Raw genomic sequence first — 22,832 nt, forward strand, 5'->3', positions numbered from 1 at the left:
AAAGAAACGCAAAATTTTTTCAATAAAATAATATCAGAAAATTTCCCAAAACTTAAGAATAAAATGAAAAATCAAATACAGGAGGCTTGCAGGACCCTGAATTTATAAAATTACAACAGACCCACAACAAGGCATATTAGTAGGAAATGCCTAACACACAGAATCAGGATAACATTTTAAAGACTAGCGAGAGAAAAGTAACAGGCCACACTTAGAGGGGAACAAATCCAGATCTCAGCTGGGTCAAATGGTGGTTCCATTCCAGGAACAGCCAAGAGTGGGATTTTTGAGTCATATAGTGGCTTTACTTTAATTTTTTGAGGAACCCCCATCATGCTTTCTGTAATGGCTCTACTAAAATTTACATTGCCACCAACAATATATGTGTTACCTTTAATCTACATCTTTGCCAATAATTATTACATGTTGCCATTCTACTAAAAGTCATGCTAACAATTGTGAGGTGAGATTTTATTGAGGTGAGATCTTAACATTTCTCTGATGATTTGTGATGATAAGCATTTACAATCTGATGTGTTTGCCATTATGCCTTCTTTTGAGAAGTGTCTATTCAGGACACTTTGTACACTATTTAATTGTATTATTTGTTTTCTTTCTATTGAGTCATTAGAATTTGTTAGATATTTTACTTAGCTACTATGTCTTAGATACTAACCCTTCATCAGATGTCTAGTTTGCAAATAATTTCTCCCATTCTAAGGGTGTCTCTTCACTCTATTGATTGTTTTCTATGCTGTGCAGATTTTTAGTTCAGTGAAATCCTCTTCGTCTACTTTTGCTTTTGCTTTCACTGTTTTAGGGATCTAAAAAATTACTGCCCATAAAATGTCATAGAGATGTTTCCTTGTTTTCTTCTAGTACTTTAATAGTTCAGATCTTAAGTAACTTATTTATTTTTAGTCAGTTTTTCTATGGTGTAAATAATGGTCTAATTTCATTCTTCTGCATGTGAGCATCTAACACCCATTATGAAGGAGGCTGTGCTTTTTCTATTCTGTGTTTTTGGTACTTTGTTGATCCATTGGCTGTTAATGTGTGGAGATACTTTTGGATTCTTTACTCTGTTTCATTTATCCTTATATCTATTTTTAGTGCCAGAATAATGCTGTTTTGGTTATAATAGCTTTGCATTGTATTTTGAATTTGGTTATTAGGATACTTTCAAACTTTATTTTTGCTCAAAAATCACTGTTATCTGGGATTATTTTGCAGTTCTATATAGTTTGAGACTTTTTTCTATTTCTATAAGGAGTACTATTGATATTTTGATAAGAATTGTGTTGAATCTACAGATTACTTTGGGTAGAGTGGGCATTTTAACAATATTAATCCTTCCAATCATACACATGGTCAGTCCTTCCATTTATTTGTGTCTTTTTCAATTTATTGCATCAATGTTTTATAATTTTCAGAGTTGAGATTTTTCACTTCCTTAAATTTATTCCTAACTTATTTACTTTTGTAGTATTATAAATAAGAATATATTTTGCTTTGTTTCATAAAATTTGCAATTAGTATATAGAAATGCTATCAATTTTTTATATTGTGGTTGTGGTTCAGTGGTAATGTGCTTGCCTAGCACATTTGAGGCACTGGGTTTGATTCTCAGCACCACATAAAAAATAAATAAAGATATTGTGTCCATCTACAACTGAAAATATTTTTTTAAAAAAATAAATGCTGTTGATTTTTACAAATCAATTTTTTAACTTGCAACATAACTGAATTCTTTTATTCTAATAACTTTTTGATTGGATCTTTGGGATTTTCTGTATACAGGTTCATATCCTGAAAACTGAGATTACTCAACTTTCTGCTTTCTACTCTGGATATCTTTTCTATCTTTTATTTTGTTGCTCTTTCTAGGACCTCCTATACTACATTAGGTAGACATGGCAGGAGAGGGCAACTTTATCTTACACTAGATATTGGAGAAAAAATATAAACATTTTTCTATTAAGTTATTAGTTATGAATTTATCATAAATGGTCTTTATTGTGATAAGGTACATTCCCTCTATACCTAATTTGTTAAGTTTGTTGTTATTATCATAAAGGGATATTGGATTTTGTCAAAGGCCTTGCTTACACCATTGAAATGATCAGATTCTTTGTTTTTAATTTCATTCTCTTAATGTATCACACTTATTGACTTATTAATCATCCCAGGAATGAATCTCATTTCATTATGTTAAATGGTCTTTTTAATGTGAGTTTGAATTTGGTTTGTTAAGTTTTTTAAAAAAATCTTTATTTATATATTATTTAGATTCATAGTACACAAATGGGGTACATGTTTTGTTTCTCTGGTTGTACATGAAGTAGAGTCACACCATTTGTGATCATACATATACATAGGGCAATGATATTTGTCTCATTCTATTATCTTTCCTTCCCCTCAGTCCCCTCCCCACCCCTCATTTTCCTCTCTACAATGCATCCTTCCTACATTTTTGCCTTCTCACCCCCACTGCCATTATGTATCATCATCCACTTCTCAGAGAAATCATTCCACCTTTGTTTTTTGGGATTGGCTTATTTCACTTAGTATTATATTCTCCAATTCCATCCACTTATCTTCAAATGCCATATTTTTTATTCTTCTTGTGGCTGAATAATATTCTATTGTGTATATATACCACAGTTTCTATATCCATTCATCATTTGAAGGGTATCTAGGTTGGTTCCACAAACTAGCTACTGTGAATTGAACAGCTATAAACACTGATGTGCCCAAATCACTATAGTATGCTGAAGATAAGTTCTGTGGATATAAACCAAGGAGTGGGATACCTGGATCAAATAGTGGTTCCATTCCAAGTCTTCTTAGGAATCTACATACTGCTTTCCAGAGTGGCTGCATCAATTTGCAATCCCACCAGCAATGTATGAGTGTACCTTTCCCCCCATATCCTCGCTAACACCTATTGTTACTTGTACTCTTGATAATCGCCATTCTAATTGGGATGAGATGAAATCTTAGGGTAGTTTTGATTTACATTTCTCTTATTACTGGAAATGTTGAACATTTTGTCATTTATCTGTTGATTGTTTGCAGATCTTCTTCTGTGAAATGTCTGTTCATATCCTTAGCCCATTTATTGACTGAGTTATTTGTCATATTGGTGTAAAGGTTTTTGAGTTCTTTAAAAATTCTGGAGATTAATACTCTATCTGAGGTGCATGTTGAAAAGATTTTCTCCCACTCTATAAACTCTCTCTTCACATTGTTGACTGTTTCCTTCACTGAGAAAAAGCTTTTTAGTTTGAATCGATCCTGTTTATTGTTCCTGATTTTAATTCTTGTGCTTTGGGAGTCATGTTAAGGAAGTCTGGTCCTAAGCCGATATGATGAAGATTTGGACCTACTTTTTCTTCTCTTAGGTGCAGCATCTCTGGTCTAATTCCTAGGTCCTTGATCCATTTTGAGTTGAGTTTTGTGCAGGGTGAGAGATAGTGGTTGAATTTCATTTTGCTGCATATGGATTTCTAGCTTTCCTAGCACCATTTGTTGAAGAGGCTATCTTTTCTCCATTGTATGTTTTTGGCATCTTTGTCTAGCATGAGACACTTTGTCTAGTATTTATGCGGGTTTGTGTCTGTGTCCTCTATTCTGTACCATTGATCTACCTATTTTGGTGCCAATATCATTCTGTTTTTGTTACTATTGCTCTGTAGTATAGTTCTAGAACTCATAAGTGAATTCAGCAAAGTAGCAGGATATAAAATCAACACTCATAAATCTAATGCATTTTTATTCATAAGCGATGAATTCTCTGAAAGGGAAATTAAGAAAACTACCCCAGTCACAATAGCCTAAAAAAACAAAATTAAAAAAACCCTGGGAATCAGTCTAACACAATTGGTGAAAGACCTCTACAATGAGAACTGCAGAACACTAAAGAAAGAATTTAAAGAAAATCTTAGAAGATGGAAAGATCTCCCATGTTCTTGGATGGGCAGAATTAATATTATCAAAATAGTCATACTACCATAAGCACTATACAAATTCAATGCAGTTCCAATTAAAATTCCAATGATGTACCTCATAGAAATAGGGAAAGAAATCATGAGATTCATTTGGAAAAATAAGACACCTGCAATCCTTAGCAGGAAGAGGAAGCAGGTGGTATCGCAACACCAGACTTTCAACTATACTACAGAACAATAGTAACATAAATGGCATGGTTTGTTAATTTTTGCATGTATTTTCATCAGGGATATTGGTCTGTGGTTTTCTTTTCTTAGGTGTACTTCTATGACTTTGGCATCAAGGTGATGCTGTACTCACAAAATTAGTTTGGAAGCCTTCCTTCCTGGTCAATTCTTTGGAACAGTTTGAAAGGAATTAGTATCAATTCTTCAAATGCTTGATAGAATTCTGCAGTGATTCCATTCAGTCCTGGGCTTTACTTTGATGGGAAACTTTACATTCCATCTTGATATTCATTAGTGTATTCAGGCTTTTGAGTTCTTCATGATTCAATCCTCATAGGTGGTTGCATCAAGGAATTTAATCATTTTACGTTATCCAACTAGTTAATTTGTTCATAAGAGTCTTTTATGATCTTTTGCATTTCTATTGTATCTGTTGTAATACCACCTCCTTTCTCCATGATTTTATACTTTTGGAATCTTGTTTCATACTCTGAGTAAAAAGTTGTTGAATTTGTTTATCCTTTCAAAAATAAAATCTTAATTTCATTAAAATTTTCTATTGATTTTCTAGTCTTTATTTTTATCTGCTCCAATCTCTATTATTCCCTTTCTTCTAATATATTTTGACTTAGCTTACTATTCTTTTTATAGTTCCTTGATACACCAGTATTAGATCTTTTATTTGTGATATTGCTTCTTCTTTGATGTAGGTGTTTACTGTGATAAACCTGTCTCCCAGAATTGCTATATCCAGTAGGTTTTATTATGTTGCTTTTCCATTTTTGTTTGTCTAAAAAAATTATTTATTCTTTGACCCATTGATTATTTGGAAGCATATTGTTTAATTTCCATTAATATGTGAAGTTTCAATGTTCCTTGTATTGTATATTCTCAATTTGTTATCATTGTGATTAGAAAAGATACTTGATGAGATTTCACACTTCTTGAATTTGTTTAAACTTGCTTTCTGGCCTCTTCTCATTCAATTGAGAAGAAAGTGCACTATATGCTCTTTGATGGAATACTCTGTATATGTCTGATAGGTTCATTTGATTTGTTTGTGGATTAAACCTGAGGTTCCCTTACTGATTTTCTGTGTGTTAGATCTTTCAACAGCTGAAAGTGGGATTTTGTGGTTCCTACTATTATTTTTTAAACAAATACATATTTTTCAGCCTCTTATAGGTAGCTGAGTCATTTTTGTTGTTGTGGTCTATCTTTTGTAAAATAAAAATCTGCTTAGTAACAGTTTTTTGATTGGAGAAATTACATCGCTAGCATTCAAAATCATTATTGATAGGCATGAATTTACAATTGTCCTTTTGTTAGTTATTCTCTAGGTATTTTGGTTTGTTCATTTGTAGGTAATTTGTTTCTGTATTTCTCTCTTGCTTTCTTCCTTTGTGTCTAAGTGACTTTCTTTAGCAGTGTGTTTTGCTTCCTTTTATTTTATATTTTGTATATCTACTATAGATTTTTTTGGTACTGCAGGCTTACATAAAGCATCTCTTAGTTAAAATAGGCTATTTTTATCTTATAACAGCAAAGCTTTAATTGGAACAAAGCAAAAACAAAGTCTATACTCCTACCTCACATTTTGAATTTATGATTTCAGACTTGACATCTTTTATTTTTCATATTTCTTAACAAATTATTGTAGCTATTATTTCCCTTGATTGTATTTTTGCCTCCATAGTAAAATTATAAGGTGCTCAGTTACCATCCTTACGGTCTTGAAATATTCCTATTTTGACTGTGTACTGTTTCTTTATCAGTGAGTTTTATACATTCATATACTTTTGTGTTACTAGTATACTTTTGTGTTATTAGTATCCTTTCCTTTTAGCTTGGGGAACTCCCATTAGTATTTCTTGTAAGCAAGTTCTGGTGGTAATAAGCTCCTCATCTAAGAAAACTTTATCTCCTCTTCATTTATGAAGAAAACCTTTGCTGAATATGGTATTTTTGGTTGTCAGTTGTTTGCCTTCAATGAGTTGAATGTATCATTGTACCTTTTCCAAGTCTGTGATGTTTGTATTATTTCCTTCTTTCCTCTTGCTTCTTTTTTAATTTCCTCCCCAAAGCTCATGTGTGAGGTAGGAAATGCAGCAATGTTCAGAGGTGAAAAGATGGAATCATGAGGCCTGTAACCTCATCAGTGAATTAATCCACTTGATGGCTACTGGGTGGAAACTGTAGTGAGTGGGGCATGACTAGAGGAACAGGTCACTGGGGACATGACCCTGTGGACTTTGTCTTATCCTTGCCTCCTTGTTCTTACTTGTTGCTTCCCAGCTTCCATAAACTGAGCAGCTTTTCTTTTCTTTTCCATGACATTTCTTCCTTGGATTCAGTTAGCCGTAGACTGAATCTCTGAAACAGTGAACCAAAGTAAACTTTTCCTCCTCCAAGTTGTTCATGTCAGGTATTTTGGTCACAGCAATGAAAAGTTCACTAACAAATACAGTATTGAGATAGTCTTATTTCAATTGAATCTGATTGGGAAACTTTGACCTTATTGTTCCTAACATTTCCATCCTTTTTCAAGTTTGAACAGTTTGAGGCTGGCTTTTTATTCTTTTAAAATAAGACTGTCCTCCTTTAATTTTTCTTCATCTTCTTTATCTGCAATGACTTGAATATTTACTCTTTTGATGCTATCTCATAAATTCTAACTGATTCTTTTTCATTCTTTTTCTCCTCTCCATTTTTCATTTATTATAATTTTCAGCTCCAGGATTTCTATATTATTATTGTTATTATTATTATTACTTATTATTTAATCTGTTCATTAGATTTCTCATTCTGGTCATATTTTACTCATTTAAAAATATTTCTTTGCATTTTCTTGAAGTTTACCGAGCTTTCATAAAACAGTGAATTCAAAGTCTTTGTCATGAAATTCATACGTCTCCATTTCGTTAGGGTGAATCAGTGGAATACTATTTTGTCCATTTTTGTAATGCCATGTTCCCCTGGCTATTCTTAGTTCTGATGGACACATAATATCTAGATCTGTAAATTTGAAGAAGCAGGTACTTAATCTATTCTGAAAGATCGATTGTGTACGTGCAAGCCCTGCAGTAGGCATGGTGTTGGACCATGACAGAAACCCAGGATTGCAGAGATGTGCCTTGTCCTCTCCAGAGTCCTGCCAGAGCATGGAACTACTGAAGTCAACCTGGTGACAATGTGGGCCACATATCGAATCTTCCTGGGGGTTGGGATTTTCTTGTTGCTTGTTTTATTTTGGCAGGCCCAGTGTTGAGATCTAAGGCAAAGTCCAGTGCTTCGTTCCTTCTCTTTGCTCAAAGCAGATAGTATCTGTACATGCACTATGCTACCTAGGATTGGGGAAAGAATGATGCAGGTCATGTCAAACTATCCTTACTTTCATCAATGTATTCCTCACTATTACACTGTATTGAGTGATCTTAGTTTTCTTAGATATCTCAAGGGTATTTTTTGTGCGTTGACAAGCTGTTCAAATTGATGTTTCTGCAAAGGGATGATCACAGGACACTACTATTTCACTTCTTATTACTCCATCTCATCTTTTTCTCTGATGCATCTTCCTCTGCTCCTTCTCTCAATATTAAGCATCTTTTCATGTGCCAAGGAGACCATTCATATAATTTCTTTGGATGCATACATTTATGAGATAAACTTTTTTTGGTTCTGCATAGGAGTGAGATCATGTGGTACTCATATTTTTGTGCTTAGTTCATTTCAGCTAATGTAATGTCCTTCAGATTCATCTATATTGTCATACAGGACAGCTCTCTTATATTTTATCACATATTCATTACCTGCTCATGTCCAACACACATTTTGGATTGTTGTTTTGTTGTTAATTCTTGTTATTGAGTTGTAAGCATTCTCAAGCTATTCTGGATACCTCATCTCTTACCATATATATAATTTACAAATCCTTTCTCTCATTCCATAAATTGACTGTTGGTTAGTACAAATTTTCTTTGTTATACAAAGGTTTTGGGTTTCATGGTGGCCAATTTCTACTTTTTCTTTTGTTACCACAATCAACATAGTGAAACCATTTCTCTCGTTCATGTTTTGAGCTTTATACTTTCAGTTTTTGTACTTAAGTCTTTAATATATTTTGAGTTCATTTTGAATATAGTGATATGTAGATAGATATCGCTCTCTTGCATATGATATACAATTTTCCCAGCTCCAGTAAATGGTCATAGTATCTTTGTTGAAAATCATGTGAACACGTTATGGGAGTATATATTTCTGGATTGTCTATTGTTTTTCATTAGTCTGTAAGCCTATCTTTATGCCAGTATCATTCTTTTTCAAACTATTTGTTTTAGTTGTCAATGGACCTTTATTTATTTATAGATGGTACTGAGAATTGAACCTAGTGCCTCATACATGGTAGGCAAGTGCTCTACCACTGAGCTACAATCCAAGCCTCTTATTCTTTTGATTATTGAACCTATTTTGTAAGATTTGAAATAAGAAAATGGGAGTCCCCCAACTTTATTCCACTATTTGGAAATTGTTTTTATTCTTTGGAGTGTCTTACAATACCATATGAATTTCAAAATGTAATTTTTTATTTCTTCAAAAATGTGGTTGGAATTTTGATAAGGACTGTATTGAATCTTCAGATCATTTAAGTAATATTGACATTTTAATAAAACTATGTCTTACCATCTATGACATAGGATACTTTTTCATTTATTTGTCTTTTTTCATTTTTTCTGGAAGTGTTTTGTTTCCATAGTATAAGTCTCTCACCTCTTTAATGAATTCCTAAGTATTCTATTAATTCTATGCGCTTATAAATGAATCTGCTTGCTCAATTTTCTGTTCAAAAATTACTCAGAGTTAGTGTTTAGAAATAAAAATTATTTCACTTTTTAATCCTGCTGTTTAGCAGATTTCATTTATTAGATACATGTGTGTGTAATCTTCAGGATGTTCTACATATGAAATCATATTTTCTGTGAATAGAAATAATTTTACTTTTCCCTCCCAATTTAGATTTTTTTAGCCACATATTTTTTTTTTCAGTGCTGGGGATTTGAACCCAGGGCCTTATGCTTGTGAGGCATTCACTCTACCAACTGAGCTATATCCCCAGCCCCCAATTTAGATTTTTAAAATGTATTTTCCTTGAATAATTGCTTTAGCCAGAACTTTCAGTACTATATTGATGCTGATGGAAAATAGTAAAAGTAACCATCTTCGCCTTATTCCTGATCTTAGAGGTAAGGGATTCAGTCTTCCGCCAGTGAATGTAACATTTCTTGAGGCTTGTTCATATGGTGACTTTACTATGTTGGTGGAATGTCTGACTATTAGTAGTTTTTAGAGAGTTTATATAATGAAAGGATTTAAAATTTGGTCAAATGTCTTTTTCTGAATAAATTGAGATAATTATGCTTTCCCTTCATTCTGTTACTGTGGTTTATTAGGCTAATTGATTTTTATATGGTGAAACATCTTTGCATTCCAGGAATAAATCATATTTGGTCACAGTGTATAATCTTTTTAATATGCTGCTGAATTTGATTTGCTAATATTTTGGTGAGAATATTTGCATACATTATCCTTGGTATATTGGTCTATTTTCTTTTTTTCTATTATTGTCCTTGTCTGATACTGATATGTGGTAAATGTTGGACTCAAAATGAGTTAAGAAGTATTCCCTGCTCTTCAGTTTTCTTTTTTTAATTTTGAGAAAGATTGGTTTATTTCTTTAAATATTTAGTAAAATTCATTAGTAGAGTCCTTAAGGTTTTACCTTGTTGGGAAATTTTGATTGTGAATTCCATACCTTTATTAATTTTTTAGTCTTCAGGTTTTCTCTTTCTTCAGGATTTAGGGTTCATAGGTTTTTTTATTTCTAGGAATTTGCCCATTTCTCTGGGTTACTCAATTTGTTGGCATAGTATTCTCTCATAAACTTTGTTCATTTAAATTCATAGTAATATTTTCATTTTCACTTTTTATTTTAATAAATAGCCATCTCTCTTTTATTCTCAGTCAATATAGCTAAAGGTATGGCAATTTTATTGATATTTCAACGGATCAAATTTTGGTTTTATTGGTTTTCTTTATTGTTTTTCTACCCTCTACATCATTTGCATGTGCTATAATATTTATTATCTACCTACTTCTCCTATCTTTGAGGGTTTGTTGTGTTGCTGTTTTCTAGTTCTTATAAATTTAAATTATTGATATGAGATCTTCCTTGCATTTTTAATATAAGCCTTTAGAGTTACAAATTTCTCTCTTAGTATATACATTTTAAATATTTAAGTTTTATAACCTTTAAGTTTTGGTGTGTTGTGTTTTATCATTCAAGTAATTATTTTCTAATGTCTCTTGTTCTTTGTTTCATTGACTGTTTAAAAGTACACTATTTAATTTCCACAAAATGGTGAATTTTCCGGCTTTCTTTCTGTTATTGATTAATTACTTTAGTCTTACAACTTATGAATATACCTTGTGTGATGTTAACCTTTTAGAATATTTTGAGACTTACTTTATAGCCTAATATATAATCTATCCTGGGAAAATATCTCCTATGCACTGAGAAGAATGCCTGTTCTCTTGATAGAATATTCTGTATATATCTGCAATGTGGGTTGCTCTTGTAATATGTATGTATATTATATATACACATATACATATGGGCATACACACACAAACATGCCAATGTCTGTTGCTCTTGAGTAGAAGAGTGTGTATATCTGTTTCCATATTTATCTTCTATCTGATTATTCTATTTATTATATAGAGTATGTATTAAAATCCATTATTATTACATAAATCCTTACTTTAATCATTTCAATTTTCTTTATTTATTTTGATCATCTGTTAGTAAATGTGTATTATGTCTTCTTGCTATTTGAGTCTTTGTTAATACATGTCATCTTAACTTCAAGTACATTTTGTCTGACATTGATATAGTCATCCTTGCTCCCTTTTTATTATTATTTCCATGGGCTAACTTTTTCCAACCTTTCATTTTTTACCTATTTGTGTCTTTGGTTTTAAAATGAATTACATATACACAGCATATGGTAGGATCATTTTTTTTTAAGTCCATTTGTCAACTTTTGTCTTTTAATTGAAAGCAGAGAAAACAAGAAATACCACTTTTATAGAATGCTATAGTTTGAGTGTGTTTTGTTGTATAAGTGTTCACATGTTGGAAACTTGGGTCTCTGGTCTGAAAACGTTAAGAGATCATGGTACCTTTAAGAGATGCATTTTTGTTAGTAGTCTTTGGTATCACTCTCTTGCATAGCATTAAGGTAGATCCCTTGGAACCTTAGGTATCATGGAAATATTTTCTTATTAAAGAGTGAACTTGACTATGGATAATCCTCTGCCTTCCATTTATTGCCATGTGATCTCTCACTCTCCCAAGTCCTTTCCTTATGCTATTTTCTGCCGTGAGGCCCTCACCAGAGTAAAATCAATGCTAGCATTATGCTCAGAATCTACAAAAAGTGTGATCTAAATAAATCTCTTTTCTTTTTAAAATATCAGCCTTGGGTATTTTGTTATAGTAACAGAATGCACTAATACAGAATTTAAGTCATTTACATTTAAAGTAATTACTAGGAAGAGATTTACTTCTCTTGTGTTGTTATTTGTTTTCTTTTAGCTTTTGTTTATCATGGAAGGATTTTATTTCATCGTCAAATTTGAAGGTAAGTTTTGCTGGGTATAAGATTCTTGGTTGGCATCCATTTTCTTTTAGGGCTTGAAAAATGTTGCTCCAGGCCCTTCTAGCTTTTAGGGTCTGGATTGAAAAATCTGCTGATATGCGTATTGGTTTCCCCCTGAATGTAATTTGGTTCTTTTCTCTCACAGCCTTTAAAATTCTGTCTTTATTTTGTATGTTAGATATTTTCATTATAATGTGCCTTGGGGTGGGTCTGTGGTAATTTTGTGTATTTGGAGTCCTATAAGCCTCTTGAACTTGATTTTCCATTTCATTCTTCAGATTTGGGAAATTTTCTGAAATTACTTCATTGAATAGATTGTTCATTCCTTTGCTTTGTTTCTCTAAGCCTTCCTCAATCCCAATAATTCTTAAATTTGGCCTTTTCATGATATGCCATAGTTCTTGTAGATTCTGTCCATGATTTCTTACCATCTTCTCTGTTCAACTTTGTTTTCAAGGTTAAATATTTTTTCTTCAATGTCTGAGGTTCTGTCTTCCAGGTGTTCTATCCTATTGGATATGCTTTCTATGGAGTTCTTAATTTGGTTTATTGTTTCCTTCATTTCAAGGATTTCTGTTTGTTTGTTTTTTTTTTTTTTCAGTATCTCTAACTCTTTATTGAAATGATCTTTTGCTTCCTGCATTTGCTCTTTTAACCCTCGATTGGTGTGATCATTCAATGTGTGCATTTGCTCTTTCATTCCGTCATTCAGTGCCTACATTTGCTCTTTCATCTCATCATTTGCTTCCCTGATCATTTTAATTATGTACATTCTGAACTCCTTTTCTGTCATTTCTTCTGCCATGCTGTCATTGGGTTTTATTGATGTAACATCTAGATTTGTTTGGGGCATTTTCTTCCCTTGTTTTCTCATATTGTTCAGGTATCAGAGGACCACTGAGATATTGCAGATTTCCTCTATTGACTTATAATGTCCCTGAAGATTTCTAGTATATCCCCTCTTAGCCTTCAGTGGGCTGAAGTCTTGGAGGAAGTTGATAGCACGGTGCTCCACAAGGAAGCTGCCTCTCTAGGGGTGGTGGCCTTCAGGTGGGGTATATTCCCTGCTAGTGGAAAAGAGGTGCCTCCACTCGTTGACCAATGGTCATCCAAAGGGGAACTAGGCTGCGGGCTGAGGCAAGGCCTGTTTGGGCCTGTGTCTCTGGTTTTACTGTCCTTGTGGGAAAACCTCACATGGCAGGGAAGACACACCCATTGGGGAGGTCTCGCTGCTCAGTTCCCCTCCTAGAGGTTCCCCTCAATCTACAACTACCGCCAGGGCTGGGCTGCCTTCCTCTGCAACGTCCCCAGGGGCCCGAACCTACCTCCTGGGCCTGGGAGCCTCGCCCTTCACAGACGAGTCTCCTTAGGCTGCCTCTCTTCAGAGAATCTGCCCGCAGTCTTGGAACCTTCGCTCCGCCCCTAAGGGTGTCTCTGTGCGGCTCTTCCACCAAGAAGCCTCCTAGGTCCTGGGACCCTGCTCTGCACCTAATCTCCTGGCTATGTGGCCCCTCCTCTGAGCAGCCACCTGGGGCCCTGTACAATCGCTCTGAGTCCCAGAGACCCGCCGCACGCCTCTTCCTCCGGACAGCTGCCTGGTGTTCCGGTGCGGTCACTAGGAGTCCTAGCAACTCACTGCGCGCCTCCTCCTCCCACCAACCGCCCATAGCCCTGGGCAGTCACTCCGAGTCCAAGTGATCCACCCCGTTCCTCTTCCTCCAGGCAGCCCCCCAGTGTTCAGGAGCGGTTGCTTTGAGTCCAAACAACTCACCTCTCGCCTCCTCCTCTGAGCAGCCCCCTGGAGCTCTGATGCAGTCACTGCGAGTCCAAGCGACCCGCCGCACTCCTCCTCCTCCTCCAGGCAGCCCCCCGGTGTTCAGAAGCGGTTGCTCTGAGTCCAAACAGCTCTCCTTGCTGCTCCTCCTCGGGGCAGCCGCCTCTGGGCCGCCACCTGGAGCCCCAGTGGTTGCTCCGAGTCCAAGTGCTGTGCTGAGCGGCCTCCTCTACAATGCTCCCAGTTGTCTGAGTTCTCTGCTGCTCCAGCAGGGGTAGGGGTGTCTCGCCAGGCAGCTCTACTTCACAAAGTTCCCTGCGTTCCGGGACTACCGCCCCATCCGGGACGCCTCCCCAACGAGAGACACTCACCCGGCTGCTTTGAGTTGGTCCCAAGTCTCTCAATATCTCCTCTTTGAATCCTGAGTCCTGGAGCAACATGAAATGCAGCCACCCTCTAGTCCGCCATCTTGAAAACCCTGTTATTTGTTTTCTATATGCATTATAGCTTTTCTTCTTATTTCTTATATTGCTGTCTTGGGTTTACTTGACTGATTTTTTATACTAAAACATTTAAATTCCTTTCTTGTTTCTTTTTGTCTATATTTTGTGACTCTCTCTTTATGATTACTATGGGGGAAATTTTTTTGAATGATTTCAGTCATGCCTTTATTCATTGAGTGCATCAAAAACATACTTTAAAAAAAAAAAGATTCAGTGAATAGAGATCATCCTCTCAGCATGTTATATTTGTTTGTTTGTTTTGGTACCAGAGGTTGATTCCATGGGTGCTTAACCACTTAGCCATATCCCCAGTCATTTTAAAAAATTATTTTATTTAGACACAGGGTCTCCCTAAGATGCTTAGGGCCTCACTAAGTTGCTGAGGCTGGCTTTGAACTTTTAATCCTTCTGCCTCAGCCTCCTGAACTGACAGGATTACAGGTGTGCACCACCATACCCCGTAGTATTTGTTTTTTAAAAACCAATATTATCAAAATCTCATTGATAGCACAGTAGTACAAGAATCTCAGACATAATTAAGTATGTAATCTAAACAAGAATGGTTAGCTGAGAATTTACATAATGTAAAAATATACATAAAGTTAGCTGTGCAGGCAGGTGAATGCAGCAGGTAGAGTGGTGGAGGAATCCTTGTGATGAGGAGAAAAGGGCCAGATGCCCGATTTTGCTTTTCCCTCCATTACAGGAATGAGTTCTCACTGAGAGTTACCCCACAGCCACCTGCACATGAAGTTTACCTGTGATCTCATACAGGGTGAAGTGGTGTAACTGATCTTTCTGTGACACTCCCAAGAAAAAAGGAGAATCCATAGTGAGCCTCATGAAAGTTTCAGGAAGCACTTTTGGTTTCCTCGAGGCTGAATCTGGAAGGGGGCTAACTCTGGCATGAATGTTTGTCAAGGGTAAATGTCTCCCTTTACTGTTTACTTCACAGTTGACATGCATGGAGAGTTGGAGAATCTTGACAGTTGTCTGAACTACACTTCAAAAAGTGAAAACCTGCTAATAACATATATTATTTACCTACTTAACAACAGAAAAATAAAGCTCATTATCTGTACCTTTAAGTCAAAAGGCAAGGTGAGAACATCTGAATACCAATGCTGTTGATTCTACCATTCCATTGCACCATAAGGATGCACCTGCACACTGTTCTGTCACGTACCAAAGCAGGCGCCAGGTTGAACTCTTAGAACAGAAAAATCCCAAAATAAGAAATACCACTTTTCTAGGCAGTCTTTTCAGAAACTAGACCAAAATTATACCACTTCAAGGCTCCCATTTCCTGTTGAGCAGTGGTGCTTTTCAGTGCTAATTATCTAGAGAAGAAACCAAGGGAGAACTTTCTAGCACTGCTGGGGCTAGACTCTGGGCATGCTGCACCTGGGAACCTTGAACACAGTGCACAGAGCTGCTTTCCTGCACACCCTCCCTTGACACTGTTCTGTGCGAAAGCAAAGGAATTTGAAGGCTTCTCCTTGACAATGTTGGCTTAGGGTCCCCGTAGGGAAATTTCTCCAGTTGAGTTGAAACCCTTCTCTGAAAAGGCAGCAAGTCTGTGAACCCAGAGAAGAGATTTGGTGTCTCTCAACACCTTGAAGTTGCTGCTGGAGTGCAAAATTCCAGTGGGTGGGGGAAAAGCATTAAAATAACTCGAAGGTTATAATTAAGATACAAATTATTTGGCTTTTAAGGTTCCAAAATTTGAAAAAAAAAAAAAAAAGACACCAAGTTGAAATAATTTAGTTTTCTGAATTCGAGTATGCTTCATTGAAACTCCATTTTTGTGCTTGAAGTACAAAAACAACTCCTATAAGTCCTATTGGAACAAAACTGTTCTGATGACCTGTGACTAGGTGAGCTGATCAATCTCAGATGATAGCATCCCTTTCCCCTCCTTGGTATGAGCTTAAATAAGTTAATCCCAAAAAACCAAAGGCCGAATGTTTTCTCTGATAAGTGGAAGGTGATACATAATGGGGGTTGAGGGGAGTGAGATAAGAATGGAGGAACTTTGGATTATGTAGAAGGAAATGAGAGGGAGAGGGGTTTGAAAGATGGTGGAATGAAACAGACAGCATTACCCTATGTACATGGCTGATTACACAAATGGTATGAATCTACATCATGCACAACCATAGAAACAAAATAATGTACCCCATTTGTGTACAATGAATGAAAATGCAGTCTGTAAAAAATTAAAAAAATTTAAAAATGTAAATTGCATTGTTTTCTCCATAAAAACAAACAAACAAACAAAAACTTCAGAGACATTGTTCTATTCTTACACTGACAATTTCATTTCAAAATGAAATGTGTCTCCAAGGAGGCACATGTCTCACACAGGAACCCATCTTCATCCTCATCCCTCTTGTCCACCTCCCAGGTCATTGTGGACACACCCATTGTGCTGTCAGTTCACCAAGAGGAAGAAATCTTGATTAGCACTGAGTCATAAGCTCCTTTTAATTTTCTTGATGAGCTGGCTTATGTTGACTTGGTCAGGTGAGAGGAAGTTGGATTTATCCAGGATGAGCTTCTGATTCTCATCTTTGTGTGTTTCTTTTATCCCTGAGATCGTGGTGGGATGCTGCTCTTGATGAATGGCACATTGTCTATTCTTTTTGCTTGGAGTGGCACATTTTCTACTCCTTGCTTGAAGGTGCTGTGCTGCTTGAAGATGCAGAAGGTCACTGGGGCATTGTCTTGGGATCCAACTCTGGCAACAGGGACTTCCCTTCTTGGGGATAACATTTTATATCCTAAAATCATATCACTCTGATTTTGAATTGGTACTAGTTTAACTTCGATTACATATAAAGTTTCATCTCTTTTATGACTCTTTCCCTACCCCTTTAAGTTATTGATGTCCCAGTATTTCCTATTCATACACTATGTATCCCAAACCATATGCTAATCAGTGTTTTTAAGTACATTAGTCTCTTGTTACATATTTTTAAAAAAATTCATTCTTACAAAGTTAAAACAATACTAGCTTTTAGATTAACTATTTTGAAATGTGTTAGTCTCCTAAATCATGTGGAAAACAAAATGTTGAGGAATAAATCAGTGCTATAATAGTACTTTCATCTATGGGCCCTGTATTTGCTTTTACTGAGATCTTTGCTTCTGTATGTAGCTTGCAGTTACTGTCCAGTATCTTTTAATTTCAATCTGCAGGACTTCATTGCTTGTTTCCTTTATAACAGGCATTGTGATAATGCACTCACTCTGTTAATGTTTTCTTTTGTCAAATTCAAAGGACAATTTTGGTTGATGGACTTTTTGCTTGTTTTGTTTTAGCACTTTGAATTCATTAGCTCATTCTCCTCTAGCCTTCAGCATTTCTGATGAGAAATCCGTCCAAACTCTTCTTGAGGGTTTTGTGCACATTCTGAATTACTGCAGCTTCTCTTTTTCTTTTTCAAATTGGTTCTTTTGCTGTTTCTAAGAGTCTTTCCTTGTCTTTGACTTTTGAAAGTTTTTAATGTGTTTCAGTATGGAGTTCATACTACTTGGAGTTCATTGAAATCATTAGATGTTTATATTCATGTCTTTGATCAACTTTGGGAATTTGGGAGCCATTATTTTAAAAAACAATCTATCACTTTCTCTTCTCTTTCTGAGAGTCACATTGTAGATATGTGTCCTTTTCATGGTGTCCAAAATGTTGCTTTGCCTCTTTTTACTTTTGTTTTTGTTCTTCAGATTGTGTGCATGATGAGGATCAACTTGAGGTATAAACTTCTGATCTTCTTTGGTCTTTTCTGAATTTACACTGTTCTCTGGGCATGTATGGTGACTTCCTGATTTCCCTATGCAATTGCTTTTGAACATCTTGGTCTTTATTGCATGGTTCCCAAGAAGAAAATCGGGGAAAATGAAAAGAAGGGAAATGAACAGCCCTTTAAATCCTTGGAAGTCATTTTGGTCCAAAGGTTGGGACTTGCAATATGGGGATGGAGTATAATAATGGCTACTCATCTTTGTATTTGCACTTCATGATCTGAAGCAGCACTGAGCCATCAGAATACAGAGACTCAATATTTGGAAGTCAGGATCACTTTTTGCCTATTGTATCAGGCATACAAAGGTACACCCAATAGAATGTGTGTGTGTGTGTGTGTGTGTGTGTGTGTGTGTGTGTGTGTGTGTGTGTGTGTGTGCGTAATTGACTCAAACAGTTATAAAGTATGGCAAGTCCAAACACCTGTACAATGTATTGACAAGTTGGGGACCCAGGAAGATCTCCTGTCTCAGTTTGATAAAGACAGTCACGCAGGTGGAAGTGTCTCATTTAGTGAATATCAGACTTTTGTTCTCATAAAGTCTTCAACTGATTGGATGAGATTCACCCACATTAAAGAGGGAGATCTACTTTAATTTATTTTATCAATATAAATGTTAACATATCCTAAATCATCTTCATAAAAACACCAAGAATAATGTTTGACCAAATATCCGGGCATTCCATGTCCCACCATTTTGACATAAAATTAGCCATCACACCCACATTAGTTTTTAAAAGCAGCATACAAGCTGCCTGAGACATATGTAGACTATGTGTGAAGAGGCTAAAGGGTAGGGAATGAAAGACTTCTGTTAAAATAGGAGCAGAAATTAATGAAAAGTAATTTAAATTTACCATCTGTGCTTCTTCTTGAAGTTGAAAGACTTCGATAGATTCCAGAGTTCCAAAAATTGTCACATCAGACAGATCCTGCCAGTGCAATTATTGTCTATGTGTACAGATTCCTGGTGCCTCCTACTCTGCCATCTTCCCAGAATCCTCTTGCACTTTTGGTAATGTTTGATGGGTATTATATGTAATGAGTGTTAGATTGTTGTATATTTCAATTTTACTCTCTTTCCTTGCATAGTGTTGCAGTTTGTTTTGTAAAGTAATGACATTACCTATTTGCAAACTTACTCTTTAACTTTTTTTTATAGCATTTTTAGTTCATGACTTTAATACTATTTACTCTAATTCTAGTTTAGCTTATTTCCACTAGGTAGTCTTCCATGAATCTCTATAAATCTCACTGTTTATTCAAAGGCATATTTTCAATTGGCTGGTAGACAATAAACATGGATTAAATAATTTAAGTACTACATTTTCATAGTAATTAGTAGAAAGAATGGAGTATATACTGTGGAGATAATTATTGCATATAGCAGTGGAGGTGCAAAACATTTTTAAAACTACAAAAAAACCTTAAATAAATTCCTGTCTTCTAAAAAACTTTTCCTATAATTTATTTCTTATCCTTTTGTGCTATATAGTTGATGATTTATTCACGTTTATATTTCAGGGCATAGAATCATGACATTTATTTATTTATTTATTTATTTTAATTAAAAAGCACTAGGAACTGAACTGTGTTCACCCCAAAATTTTTTATGCTGAAGCCCTAACACCCAAAATGATGATTTAGCGATAGGATCTGTAAGGAGATAATTAAAGTTTAAGGAGATTAAGGGAGGAGTCCTCAATCCACTAGGACAGGATGACTTACTTACAGGAGGAAGACACTTCCAGTTTTTTTGCTCTTTCTCAGAGCACACACAGAGAAAAGACCAGAGAGGACAAACAGAAAGTCACACCTGCAAGCCAAGGAGAAAAGTCTCACCAGAAACACACCCTTCCAGTTCCTGGATTGTTCATGTTCAGCCTTCAGAATTGTGAGAAAATGAATTTCTGTTGTTAAAATTGTCAAGTTAGTGGTGTCTTACCCTGGTAGCCAGATTAATACCTATTTGTCCTTTTCAGTTTTTTCTTTTTGAAGCTTTTTTTCCAAACAAGTCTAGTCTAATTTGACATTGTCCTGTCTTTTTTTTTTGGTTTGTTTTCAACATGTTAATTTACATGCACTTTAAAGCCTTTATAACTATTCCACTGTTTCTATTTCTCAGTATAAAATAGAAAGCCTTTATCATCTTATTTTCTTTCATGACTTTTAATATAGTTTTTGGTTGGGAGTTTATTCTGTAAAATGTGTACTTATTTATTTGTTTAAGAGAAAACCCTCATGCCTTTGGTTAGGAAGCATCTGTCCTGGGAGCCTTCTTATTCCTTCTTGCTTTCAGTCTGGGCAGAATATATCTTGTGTCATATTATGGATCCCACAACAGGATGTCAGCAAACCTCAGGGTTCTTCTTTATTTTTCCTTGGGTCTGTTTATGTCTCCTGGCCCTGTCAGTTGACAGGTATTTTTGCTTGTTATTTTCCTAGTTTCTGTTTCATGGATAAGGTAGCTCATTTTAATGCTTCCTTAATGTAGGTAGATCAAATTTAGGATCCTACACATTTATGGCATAAATTTCCTCTCTGCTACAAATTCAAAATGAAACCCCTAAGATCTATATATGCCTCTGAAATTCCACTGGGTCATTTTTGTTCATCGTCATTGTGACTATGTTGTTGAGATTTTGCATTATGTCTAAGTTTCTGAAACTGATAATTTAACATTTTTTTCCTGGTTGACTATTTAAATAGTTTTTAATCTATTTTTTCAATATTTATAATTATGTCTTAGGGAGCAGAGATTCCCTTCTTAGTTCAGTTTCAACTAGAAATTTATTTAACCTCTTTAAGTCTATATTTCTAGATCTGTAAAATGGGAATAATAACTTCTAACTCACTCGGTGTTCATGAAAGCAAACTAAATTAACATATATTAATAGCTTAGCATACTTTCCGGTGAATCATAAATATTCAGTAATTGTGGTTCACTAGTGTTATAATTCTTGACAACATGTACTTAAATTATGATGCATGAAGTCACCAAAATTCAGTATTTGAAGCAATAAGAAATCATTCACTTTAAAAGTTTTTCTAGTAAATAAATATTTCTGAAGCAATTTTTTAATTGTCTACGTAGGTGTTGAGAAAATTCTATTAAAATAGTCTATTAAAATAGTCTTTGTATTATTTGCTTTCCTTAATATTTCCTATAAGTGGCATTATGTTTTGATTATTGTCTGAAGTTTGTAATTTGAAAGGCATCAATGATCTGTATTCTGCTGGAAGCATTTTTGAGTAAATATATTTTTAATTTTTCTTAATACAACACTGATGTCAAATGAATGGATTTTAAAAAATCTTATAATTGTAAGAGAGGTAGTTAGGAATGAGGGCAGAGGATCTGTAATTCAGAACTTCTGATAGTTTTTAATGATTCAGTTTAATGTATCTAAAAATCTATATATACATATTATGCTTCTTTTATTGATTAAAATAGTTACAAATCATTTGAAGTATGAATTTGCAAACTTTGTGAATCTTTATTCTTAGGGGAATTAGAGAAAAGAGAGAAAGAAATTGTGAATCCGAGTTAAATTTGTAAATAATTAAGAGTGGTTAAAACAACAATGTTCACACATTTTTAATTTAAAGCCTGTTCAATCCTTTTAAAATTCATTTGGATCTGCAATTATTTAAGCTGTGAGCTGTGCACTGAAGAGAGAGTAAAACTATAGATTTTAAGATTGTAGCTGGAGGTAATATATAAATCCAATTGATCAGTCTGGCAGAGAATTGATGCCACAATTTGTACCCAGTGGCATTTTCTCTCTCGTACTCAACTGGCTTTAGAACATTATCAGAAAGTCAATATAATACGCCAATATAGTGATATACTTTCAGCTATAAGTCCCTTGTTCAGATTAAAACTTAGGTGCTTACATTGTGGATAATAATGGACAGACAGCCTGACTCCATCTCACTGTGTGTCTCTCAGAAAGAACTTGACTCAACTTCACTGCGAGTTTCCATACTGCTTTCAACATTCCTCGGAGACAGTCAAACCAGTTACAGAGGGCGTCTGTCTCTTCCGGACAAAAAAAAAAGAGGGAGAGGATAATATGTAGCCAGCACTGCAGTCTGGTTTCAGGTCTTTCTCTACTAGCCTCCTGTCTCCAACTGCTTTCCTGATGTTCTGATCAAGTTACCTTTAAAATTCTCTCTTGATTTGATGTTTTGATTCTTTTACTCTTTTAATTTATTAATGCGTTTACCATCTTGGCATTACCTTTACAGCTTATTCTCTCCTGAGCTTGCTCATTCCCATAAAAGTGTTGGGAAAGTTTTACTGTCTTTCATTGTGTTACATTAAAATTTAATTCTGAAATTATGTGTCATACAGGTTTTCATTTTTTAACAGTGCACAACTTCAAGAAAAGATTCCTATAACATGTATTTTATCTTTTATACATATGTTCAATTTATTGGCGGATTTCAAGAGGAGTATGCATATATCATTCAGTAATATTATCACAAGTTTTGATTCTATGCACCGTTATATATAGTATATTCCACACAGTTTTCATCTGAGCTTGACTAAGGTAATTTCCTGTAACTTGTGCTGCTTACCAAGTCTACAATGAAGGTAAAAATTATTTCTGCAATAGATGGCTGAGGCACAACTCGTCTAGATAATTTATCAATAGTCTTTCATATATGGTTTCTTGAATTTTGGACCTTAGTCAGGCAACAGAAAGCTTAATTATAGAATGAAAATTTTATTCATTTATGCTGTAATTAAGCTTTGCATAATATTCATTTATTTGTACACTTCGCTTTGAAATATGTGCTCAGTGTTTACTATGTAATGAAGATTTTGTGCTGGAATGCAGCTAGGG

This window comes from Sciurus vulgaris (genome assembly GCF_902686455.1).
Source record: "Sciurus vulgaris genome assembly, chromosome: 5".
NCBI lineage: Eukaryota > Metazoa > Chordata > Mammalia > Rodentia > Sciuridae > Sciurus > Sciurus vulgaris.